General features: G+C 39.6%; 1 long non-coding RNA gene across 1 annotated transcript; it reads right to left on the minus strand.

Moving 5' to 3' along the window:
- Positions 1-585: 585 nt before the first annotated feature.
- On the minus strand, positions 586-11038 carry LOC134911048 (uncharacterized). The gene is made up of 3 exons (XR_010176290.1): positions 10982-11038; positions 2880-2943; positions 586-743 (listed from the first exon to the last, which is right to left on the minus strand). It is a non-coding gene; the product is annotated as an uncharacterized LOC134911048 (long non-coding RNA).
- Positions 11039-13375: the final 2337 nt, after the last annotated feature.

Below are 13375 nucleotides of genomic sequence, written 5' to 3' on the forward strand. Positions count from 1 at the left end.
AGATGGTGAGAGCCCTGGGGAGAAAAGGAAGATCTCTGTACAGAGACGATACTGACATTCAGAAAATGTGTGAGGGGGGTTTGCGCATGCACGCAATAGAGATGTTCCTGGGAACAAGGTGCAGACGCCATGTTCCCGGAGACCTGCGCATGTGCATAAAGCCAGCGTCTACTCACTGACAGAGAGGAGGGGGCCCGAGCCGCACGTAGCCCTCTCCTACAACACCCCTGCTTACCGGGCAGATCATATGTCACGTGCACGTGTGTCTGATAGTGACGTTCTGTAGTAGATGGAAGATGATGAACGTCCCGGGCGGTCTTACACATCATAAACAAATATGTGAGAACAAATTCTGAAAATAGTTGTAGTTGACCGTGGGCGCAGCATCGGAATAACGGCAGCTATGGTAAACGTCAGCAAAGAGACTGTCAGGCAAGTTCTGCATCAAGATCTTAACATGACAAAAGTTTGTAATAAGATGGTTCTGAGGCTCCTCACTGCCGAGCAGAAAGAAAAGTCAATTACAGACATTTTGGAACAAATTCAGGCAGACTTGCATTTTTTAGATAAAGGAATTACCTGTGATGAAACCTGAATCTTCTAGTACGGTCCTGAGACACAACGCCAGTCCATGCACTGGAGACACCACCATCACCAGGAATGAGGAGAGCGCGTCACAGCTATTCCAAATCCCCAGCCATGTTCATTGTTTTCTTTGATATCCAGGTTGTTATTTTGGCAGACTGGGTGCAAGAGGGTGCGACAGGGACTCAGCATTACTACAGAATGTTCTAGAAACTTGGCAGGAAAGAATCAGGAGAGGCTAGAGCTGGGAAAATTGTTTCATCCTCCATCAGGACAGTGCACCGGCCCACAGCGCTCTCTGTGACACAGTGTTTGGCCGAGAAACAGATTGCAGTGCTAGAACACCCTCCATACTCACCAGACCTAGCACCAGGGGCAAAATGTACTAAAGTTCGATTTTGGTGAGTCAAGAGATTTGGCATTCTGTTTCAATTCGATTTCTATTCGATTTGGGTTGAACAGATTTACTAAAGACCTAATCGAATGTCAAATCGATTCTAAAGGCAGATTCAACTCACATCCCAATAGAAATCGGATTTCTAAAAAACATCGATGTTTTCCCATAGCCCAACATGAAATCCCCTCATTTACTAAACTTCAATTTGAAATCAAACTCTAAATCGAACCTCAAATCCCCAAATGTTTAGAATGATGTTAGACATTCGATTTTTACTTCTAAACCCATTCTTATGGTAGGAAATTGATAGTGATGACTTTTTAAGTACCCAGAAGCATGTAGGGCAGTGTGGAAGTAGCAATAATGGATGCATAAGGTTATGGTATGTTGTGCACCTACCTGCAAAATGCAAATCACCACCTGACTGAGATAACCCTGGAGGGTCAATCAAAGCCCCATCAGCATCTTAATGAATTGAATAGAACACATATTTATACTTATAGACATCATACTTATTCTATTAATGTGCAATAGATAGCACCAAAGCACAATATTGTGCAATAGATAGCACCAGAGCACAATATTGGGCAAATTGGCTGGAAAATACATAGAAATTTAAAATTATGAGTGAAGTAACTGGCTATACTGATTCAACCCATAATGCCTACAACCTCAGCAATTCATCCCTGTCTGTAAAAAAACTTGTGGGACAAATGCCAGAGGGATTGTTGTTGTGTAAGATACCAGTATGTGCTAATAAAGCAGCTAATAGTAAATATTACTATATTGTTCTAATTTGTTCCACCCAAAAAGGTTATTTGGGCTATGGCTGTTGCTCCTGGCTTCGGACTCCATTGTCAAATCCGCAGACTCCTGCTGAGCATAAGTATGTAGAGGGACATATAGCTACCCAATCCATGACAGAATGCATCTTTGTTTTTGTTTTTTTTATTTATTCAAAAGGCATATTATTTTATCATTTTGCAAAAATGTTCCACTCTGCTGACATCTATTACATAATCGCGCATTAAATAAACCACTCCCTCCAAATTATGCAATCAACAGGGAGCAGGCAGAGGTTTTTTAAACAACAACTGACTATGTGTGCACAGAAAGTGGAAGGCCGGAAGGCAGATTAGGGCTAAGCTTATTGTCAACTATTTCAGCTGTAAGTATTGCAAAAAATAAATCAAAATAAAATAAAATGTAATCATCAGTTATGTTTTCATGTGTACATCAGTGTAAAGAGAGAGCTTGCCCTTTAATTAGTGCGCATGTGATACATTTGGACCAATAGGAAACAATGAGAAAGTTCTGTTCGATTTTGCTGGGGATTTTAATGGGGATTTGAGGTTCAATTTGGTAAGGGATTTCACAAATTCAACTCAAATCCCCTTCCAAATTCAATTTGAAAATCGAATGCAAAATGTATTTTTAGTAAATGAGGAAAACTTTCAAAAGGTTAGAAACTCAAAAGGAATCGATTTCAATCGATTTTGAAGATTCATAAGGTGCTTCCCAAAATCAAATTTTAGTAAATATACCCCCTGGTGACTTCTTTCTTTTCCCTACAGTCAAATCTGCACCCAAGGGACCCGTTCTGCATCAGTTACTGAGGTAAAGGAAAAAATCCTGGAGCTGTGAGACTGCTGACAGAGAATGAGCGACAGCACGGCTCTGACCAATGGGAAATAAGAATGCAGCGATGTGTGGACGCAGAAGAGGAGGACATAGAAGGGGAACAGAGTTATAATATATGTAATATAGTTAAACGGAAATTATAGTATCAGTCTCGTTATTTAATAGCCAGACCTTGTATGACACGTAAAGCTTCATAGACAACTGCTGTGAATCTGATTACCAGTACTGGGGTAACGTTGTCATATATGTATTGTACCTGATGCCACATGTGTGTAACTGGAGTCATGATCTAGACGTGCAGCTTGTGAAGCCCCTGCAATCTGTGGAAAAGCGTCAACCAGCGTCATTTACAGATACCGCAATTTAGTGCTTAAAAAAACATTTTTTCTTTGATATTATGTCAAATATTTTCACTTCTAGAAATACAGAAACAGCCAATCGCACAGGATAATATTTACAACCAATTGTCGAAAGAAGAAAAGGACGCACAATAATAATTACTATGCGGTAATGTATATGTCTTACACGGGGCGTGCTACCACATGACACATAATAATAATTACTATGCAGTAATGTATATGTCTTACACGGGGCGTGCTACCACATGACACATAATAATAATTACTATGCACTAATGTATATGTCTTACACGGGGCGTGCTACCACATGACACATAATAATAATTACTATGCAGTAATGTATATGTCTTACACGAGGCGTGCTACCACATGACACATAATAATAATTACTATGCACTAATGTATATGTCTTACACGGGGCGTGCTACCACATGACACATAATAATAATTACTATGCAGTAATGTATATGTCTTACACGAGGCGTGCTACCACATGACACATAATAATAATTACTATGCAGTAATGTATATGTCTTACACGAGGCGTGCTACCACATGACACATAATAATAATTACTATGCAGTAATGTATATGTCTTACACGGGGCGTGCTACCACATGACACATAATAATAATTACTATGCACTAATGTATATGTCTTACACCTGGCGTGCTACCACATGACACATAATAATAATTACTATGCACTAATGTATATGTCTTACACGGGGCGTGCTACCACGTGACACATAATAATAATTACTATGCAGTAATGTATATGTCTTACACGGGGCGTGCTACCACGTGACACATAATAATAATTACTATGCACTAATGTATATGTCTTACACAGGGCGTGCTACCACGTGACACATAATAATAATTACTATGCACTAATGAATATGTCTTACACGGGGCGTGCTACCACATGACACATAATAATAATTACTATGCAGTAATGTATATGTCTTGCGTGCTACCACATGACACATAATAATAATTACTATGCAGTAATATATATGTCTTACACGGGGCGTGCTACCACATGACACATAATAATAATTACTATGCAGTAATGTATATGTCTTACACGGGGCGTGCTACCACGTGACACATAATAATAATTACTATGCACTAATGTATATGTCTTACACAGGGCGTGCTACCACGTGACACATAATAATAATTACTATGCAGTAATGTATATGTCTTGCATGCTACCACATGACACATAATAATATTTACTATGCAGTAATGTATATGTCTTGCGTGCTACCACATGACACATAATAATAATTACTATGCAGTAATGTATATGTCTTACACGAGGCGTGCTACCACATGACACATAATAATAATTACTATGCAGTAATGTATATGTCTTACACGAGGCGTGCTACCACATGACACATAATAATAATTACTATGCAGTAATATATATGTCTTACACGAGGCGTGCTACCACATGACACATAATAATAATTACTATGCAGTAATGTATATGTCTTACACGAGGCGTGCTACCACATGACACATAATAATAATTACTATGCAGTAATGTATATGTCTTACACGGGGCGTGCTACCACATGACACATAATAATAATTACTATGCAGTAATGTATATGTCTTACACGGGGCGTGCTACCACATGACACATAATAATAATTACTATGCAGTAATGTATATGTCTTACACGGGGCGTGCTACCACATGACACATAATAATAATTACTATGCAGTAATATATATGTCTTACACGAGGCGTGCTACCACATGACACATAATAATAATTACTATGCACTAATGTATATGTCTTACACGAGGCGTGCTACCACATGACACATAATAATAATAATTACTATGCACTAATGTATATGTCTTACACGAGGCGTGCTACCACATGACACATAATAATAATTACTATGCAGTAATGTATATGTCTTACACGAGGCGTGCTACCACATGACACATAATAATAATTACTATGCAATAATGTATATGTCTTACACGGGGCGTGCTACCACATGACACATAATAATAATTACTATGCAGTAATGTATATGTCTTACACGGGGCGTGCTACCACATGACACATAATAATAATTACTATGCACTAATGTATATGTCTTACACGGGGCGTGCTACCACATGACACATAATAATAATTACTATGCAGTAATGTACCGTATTTTTCGGACCATAAGACGCACCTAGTTTTTAGAGGAGGAAAACAGGAAAAAAAATATTCTGAACCAAATAGTGTAATAAGCTTACAATCTATACTGTAGACACAGACATCAGCTTTACAGGCCATTTACATAGAATACGGTACACAGATTTTTCTGGGACAGTGTGCGACAGAGGCAGCCACACAAGCACAGCCATAGTCACAGTACAGAGCAGACGAGAACCTTTTTACCTCACAACATACAGATGACGGCGAGGCAGCAGCAGCAATACTTTGGAGGAGGCAAGGGGAGGAAGCGGGGGAGTCACGTGATGCCGCCTCTCAGATGACGTCGAGGCAGCAGCAGCAGTACTTTGGAGGAGGCAAGGGGAGGAAGCGGGGGAGTCACGTGATGCCGCCTCTCAGATGACGGCAAAGCAGCAGCAGCAGCAGACAGGACCCGCCGCTACCCGCACTCGTAACTGCTGCCTCTCCCACCCAGTGCGCTCCCACCCAGCGCATCGAGAGCACATTGAGAGCGCTCCATAAGGTTTTTACTCCTGCTCTGTTATTCGGACCATAAGACGCATATTTGGACCATAAGACGCATGTACTTTCCCCCCCACATTTTTGGGGAGAAAAAGTGCGTCTTATGGTCCGAAAAATACGGTATATGTCTTACACAGGGCGTGCTACCACATGACACATAATAATAATTACTATGCAGTAATGTATATGTCTTACACGGGGCGTGCTACCACATGACATGATAATTATTACTATGCACTAATGTATATGTCTTACACGGGGCGTGCTACCACATGACACATAATAATAATTACTATGCAGTAATGTATATGTCTTACACGAGGCGTGCTACCACATGACATATAATAATTATTACTATGTAGTAATGTATATGTCTTACACGGGGCGTGCTACCACATGACACATAATAATAATTACTATGCAGTAATGTATATGTCTTACACGGGGCGTGCTACCACATGACACATAATAATAATTACTATGCAGTAATGTATATGTCTTACACGGGGCGTGATACCACATAACATAATAATTATTACTATGCACTAATGTATATGTCTTACACGGGGCGTGCTACCACATGACACATAATAATAATTACTATGCAGTAATGTATATGTCTTACACGGGGCGTGCTACCACATGACACATAATAATAATTACTATGCAGTAATGTATATGTCTTACACAGGGCGTGCTACCACATGACACATAATAATAATTACTATGCAGTAATGTATATGTCTTACACGGGGCGTGCTACCACATGACACATAATAATAATTACTATGCAGTAATGTATATGTCTTACACGGGGCGTGCTACCACATGACACATAATAATAATTACTATGCACTAATGTATATGTCTTACACCTGGCGTGCTACCACATGACAATAATTATTACTATGCACTAATGTATATGTCTTACACGGAGCGTGCTACCACATGACACATTATAATAATTACTATGCAGTAATGTATATGTCTTGCGTGCTACCACATGACACATAATAATAATTACTATGCAGTAATATATATGTCTTACACAGGGCGTGCTACCACATGACACATAATAATAATTACTATGCAGTAATGTATATGTCTTACACGAGGCGTGCTACCACATGACACATAATAATAATTACTATGCAGTAATGTATATGTCTTACACAGGGCGTGCTACCACATGACACATAATAATAATTACTATGCAGTAATGTATATGTCTTACACGGGGCGTGCTACCACATGACATAATAATTATTACTATGCACTAATGTATATGTCTTACACGGGGCGTGCTACCACATGACACATAATAATAATTACTATGCAGTAATGTATATGTCTTACACGGGGCGTGATACCACATGACATAATAATTATTACTATGCACTAATGTATATGTCTTACACGGGGCGTGCTACCACATGACACATAATAATAATTACTATGCAGTAATGTATATGTCTTACACGAGGCGTGCTACCACATGACATATAATAATTATTACTATGTAGTAATGTATATGTCTTACACGGGGCATGCTACCACATGACACATAATAATAATTACTATGCAGTAATGTATATGTCTTACACGGGGCGTGCTACCACATGACACATAATAATAATTACTATGCACTAATGTATATGTCTTACACCTGGCGTGCTACCACATGACACATAATAATAATTACTATGCACTAATGTATATGTCTTACACGAGGCGTGCTACCACATGACACATAATAATAATTACTATGCAGTAATATATATGTCTTACACAGGGCGTGCTACCACATGACACATAATAATAATTACTATGCAGTAATGTATATGTCTTACACGAGGCGTGCTACCACATGACACATAATAATAATAATTACTATGCAGTAATGTATATGTCTTATACGGGGCGTGCTACCACATGACATAATAATTATTACTATGCACTAATGTATATGTCTTACACGGGGCGTGCTACCACATGACACATAATAATAATTACTATGCAGTAATGTATATGTCTTACACGGGGCGTGCTACCACATGACACATAATAATAATTACTATGCAGTAATGTATATGTCTTACACGGGGCGTGCTACCACATGACACATAAAAATAATTACTATGCAGTAATGTATATGTCTTACACGGGGCGTGCTACCACATGACACATAATAATAATTACTATGCACTAATGTATATGTCTTACACGGGGCGTGCTACCACATGACACATAATAATAATTACTATGCAGTAATGTATATGTCTTACACGGGGCGTGCTACCACATGACACATAATAATAATTACTATGCACTAATGTATATGTCTTACACAGGGCGTGCTACCACATGACACATAATAATAATTACTATGCAGTAATGTATATGTCTTACACGGGGCGTGCTACCACATGACATAATAATTATTACTATGCACTAATGTATATGCCTTACACGGGGCGTGCTACCACATGACACATAATAATAATTACTATGCAGTAATGTATATGTCTTACACGGGGCGTGATACCACATTACACATAATAATAATTACTATGCAGTAATGTATATGTCTTACACGAGGCGTGCTACCACATGACACATAATAATAATTACTATACACTAATGTATATGTCTTACACGGGGCATGCTACCGCATGACACATAATAATTATTACTATGCAGTAATGTATATGTCTTACACGGGACGTGCTATCTCATGACACATAATAATAATTACTATGCAGTAATGTATATGTCTTACACGGGGCGTGCTACCACATGACACATAATAATAATTACTATGCAGTAATGTATATGTCTTACATGGGGCGTGCTACCACATGACATAATAATAATTACTATGCACTAATGTATATGTCTTACACGAGGCGTACTACCACATGACACATAATAATAATTACTATGCAGTAATGTATATGTCTTACACGGGGCGTGCTACCACATGACACATAATAATAATTACTATGCAGTAATGTATATGTATTACACGGGGCGTGCTACCACATGACACATAATAATAATTACTATGCAGTAATGTATATGTCTTACACGAGGCGTGCTACCACATGACACATAATAATAATAATTACTATGCACTAATGTATATGTCTTACACGGGGCGGGCTACCACATGACACATAATAATAATTACTATGCACTAATGTATATGTCTTACACGAGGCGTGCTACCACATGACACATAATAATTATTACTATGTAGTAATGTATATGTCTTACACGGGGCGTGCTACCACATGACACATAATAATAATTACTATGCAGTAATGTATATGTCTTACACGGGGCGTGCTACCACATGACACATAATAATAATTACTATGCAGTAATGTATATGTCTTACACGGGGCGTGCTACCACATGACACATAATAATAATTACTATGCACTAATGTATATAGCTCACACGAGGCGTGCTACCACATTACACATAATAATAATAATTACTATGCAGTAATGTATATGTCTTACACGGGGCGTGCTACCACATGACACATAATAATAATTACTATGCAGTAATGTATATGTCTTACACGGGGCGTGCTACCACATGACACATAATAATAATTACTATGCAGTAATGTATATGTCTTACACGGGGCGTGCTACCACATGACACATAATAATAATTACTATGCACTAATGTATATGTCTTACACGGGGCGTGCTACCACATGACACATAATAATAATTACTATGCAGTAATGTATATGTCTTACACGGGGCGTGCTACCACATGACACATAATAATAATTACTATGCACTAATGTATATGTCTTACACGAGGCGTGCTACCACATGACACATAATAATAATTACTATGCAGTAATGTATATGTCTTACACGGGGCGTGCTACCACATGACACATAATAATAATTACTATGCAGTAATGTATATGTCTTACACGGGGCGTGCTACCACATGACACATAATAATAATTACTATGCAGTAATGTATATGTCTTACACGAGGCGTGCTACCACATGACACATAATAATAATTACTATGCAGTAATGTATATGTCTTACACGAGGCGTGCTACCACATGACACATAATAATAATTACTATGCAGTAATGTATATGTCTTACACGAGGCGTGCTACCACATGACACATAATAATAATTACTATGCGGTAATGTATATGTCTTACACGGGGCGTGCTACCACATGACACATAATAATAATTACTATGCGGTAATGTATATGTCTTACACGGGGCGTGCTACCACATGACACATAATAATAATTACTATGCAGTAATGTATATGTCTTACACGGGGCGTGCTACCACATGACACATAATAATAATTACTATGCAGTAATGTATATGTCTTACACGGGGCGTGCTACCACATGACACAATAATAATTACTATGCACTAATGTATATGTCTTACACGGGGCGTGCTACCACATGACACATAATAATAATTACTATGTACTAATGTATATGTCTTACATGGGGCGGGCACATAATAATGTACATAGATCAATAAGAGGCATTAGTCCTAGTGTGGGGCGCCTGGCAATAAAAATGTTAAAATTATTTTAAAAACTGTGAGATACTAATAAAGAGGAAGGTGAAATAAAGTGAAAGACTCGTGATAATAAAGTGTCGTGTGTGAGAGAATATAATAACTCCTGTACGAAATGTATATTCAATAAACTGAAATATAACTGCATCTTCTAGTTTATTACAGTCTCCTAATGTGAGATAATAAATGACTGTCCAATCTAGACTACAGAATATTACTGTTACACTGTTGTATCACGTCCTATCATATGTCTCTGTCATGATACACCGTTCTCACATCCACTAGTGTAACTTTGTGTCACAATCAGTTTGGAGGATAATACACCGTTCTCACATACACTAGTGTAACATTGTGTCACAATTAATCAGTTTGGAGGATTGTGTCACAATGAATCAGTTTGGAGGATAGACCGTTCTCACATCCACTAGTGTAACATTGTGTCACAATGAATCAGTTTGGAGGATTGTGTCACAATGAATCAGTTTGGAGGATACACCGTTCTCACATCCACTAGTGTAACACAGATAAAATTGTTACCACACTGGCTACTGAGACACAATTAGCATTTATATATAGAACCTTTCCTTTATGTGTAAGTGTCTGCCATGCTGCCCTTAAGGTGTGTACACTATATAGTCAAAATTTATATAGTCAAAATATTACAGATTTATCTCACCGTGTGTACACACCTTTAGCCACCTTGCGATCCCAATTCGATCCTGATGCGCACTCCCGTGGGGTCAATATCTCAGGCAAGACAATCATGTTGACTATCTAGTACAAAGTATAGTCAAAATTGGCACTTTGTCAAAATCAAAAGTACAGATAATCAGTTTCGATGGTTCTGGGTTCTGGGGGAGTTCAAGGAAAATCGCATTGTCAAAATCGGGCATAGCAAGGATGTCACTGTGTGTACGCACCTTTACAAGGACGGGGACAGGTTGCACAATGTCATGTGGTCAATTATACATTAAATCAATAAATAAGGAAAAGTGCATTGGAAGCTCCCACACATGGAACGGAAGCCGACGCGTGCTGCAGAGCGTCAGCTCCGTCAGGGCAAAAAACGAAGAACTCTATACGCTCAGTGAGTGCTGTGAATTATAATAACAGTGGTAACGGGGAATCACTGTCTATAGGTCTATAAAATGTGATAGCGTATATATAAGGATACCACACTAATAGTGCTACTGAGTTCTATTCATATTCAGAGATTATAATTACCTATACCTACAACAGAAATGATACTAGTAACATAGTAACATAGGGGGTAATTCCAAGTTGATCGCAGCAGGATTTTTGTTAGCAAATGGGCAAAACCATGTGCACTGCAGGGGGGGCAGATATAATATGTGCAGAGAGAGTTAGATTTGGGTGGGTTATTTTGTTTCTGTGCAGGGTAAATACTGGCTGCTTTATTTTTACACTGCAAATTAGATTACAGATTGAACATACCCCACCCAAATCTAACTCTCTCTGCACATGTTATATCTGCCTCCCCTGCAGTGCACATGGTTTTGTCCATTTGCAATCAAAATTCCTGCTGCGATCAACTTGGAATTACCCCCCATAGTTGTTACATAGTTGTTACATAGTTGTTACATAGTTGTTGAGGTTGAAAAAAAGACAATTTGTCCATCGAGTTCAACCTATAATTTATCTACTGCTATGCTCTGGGTTTACTTTTACTGCCCCAGTTACTAACATACATTATTATTACAGATTATATCCTCGGATGCCTTCTAACTCTTTCTTATACACATCAATTGAGTCAGACATTACAACTTTCTCTGGCAGCGAGTTCCATATCTTTACTGCCCTTACTGTCAAAAACCCTTCCTACGCTGGGTATGAAACCTCCTCTCCTCTAACCTCAGCGGGTGACCGCATGTCCTGTGTATAGATCTCTCAACTCAATAAGCAATCGCTGATACTGACAATATCACTATACACACATTTGTGGAATCTGATTGATCAGGTGACTGATCAATTGAATATATATACATCATCAGGGCTGAAACTAGGAACTTGGCACCTGGGGCAAAGCAGTAAATTAGCGCCCCTCCCCCCAAAAAAAAAAAAAAAAAAAAAAAAACCACACAATAAAAAATTAAATAAATGTCCACTCAATAAAATTCTGCGCTGCCCCACAGGGGAGAGAGAGGGAGAGCGATGGGAGAGAGGGGTGAGGGAGAGAGAGAGATGGAAAAGAGGAGAGAAGGTGAGGGTGAGAGAGGCAAGGGAGAGAGAGGTGGAAGACAGGAGAGAGAGGGGAGGGAGAGAGATGTGCAAGAGAGGAGAGAAGAGTGAGGTATAGAGAGGGGTGAGGGAGAGAGAGGAGGAAGAGAGAATGGTGGAGATGGAAGGGAGGAGAGAGGGTGAGGGAGAGAGATGGAAGAGAGGAGAGATGGGCGAGGGAGAGAGATGAAAGAGAGGAGAGAGGGGTGAGGGAGAGAGAGAGATGGAAGATAGGAGAGAGGGGCGAGGGAAAGAGATGGAAGAGAGGAGAGATGGGCGAGGGAGAGAGATGGGTGAGGGAGAGAGAGATGGAAGAGAGGAGAGATGGGCGAGGGAGAGAGATGGGTGAGAGAGAGAGATGAAAGAGAGGAGAGAGGGGTGAGGGAGGGAGAGAGAGAGATGGAAGAGAGGAGAGAGGGGCGAGGGAGAGAGCTGGAAGAGAGGAGAGATGGGTGAGGGAGAAAGATGGGTGATGGAGAGAGATGGAAGAGAGGAGAGATGGGTGAGAGAGAGATGGAAGAGAGGAGAGATGGGTGAGAGAGAGAGAGATATGGAAGAGAGGAGCGATGGGTGAGGGAGAGAGATGGAAGAGAGGAGAGAGGGGTGAGGGAGAGAGATGGAAGAGAGGAGAGATGGGTGAGAGAGAGAGATGGAAGAGAGGAGAGATGGGTGAGGGAGAGAGATGGAAGAGAGGAGAGATGGGTGAGGGAGAGAGATGGAAGAGAGGAGAGATGGGTGAGGGAGAGAGATGGAAGAGAGGAGAGGGTGAGAGAGAGAGATGGAAGAGAGGAGAGATGGGTGAGGGAGAGAGAGATGGAAAAAATGAGAGATGGGCGAGGGAGAGA

Source organism: Pseudophryne corroboree, chromosome 4 (genome assembly GCF_028390025.1).
Source record: "Pseudophryne corroboree isolate aPseCor3 chromosome 4, aPseCor3.hap2, whole genome shotgun sequence".
Taxonomy (NCBI): Eukaryota; Metazoa; Chordata; class Amphibia; order Anura; family Myobatrachidae; genus Pseudophryne; species Pseudophryne corroboree.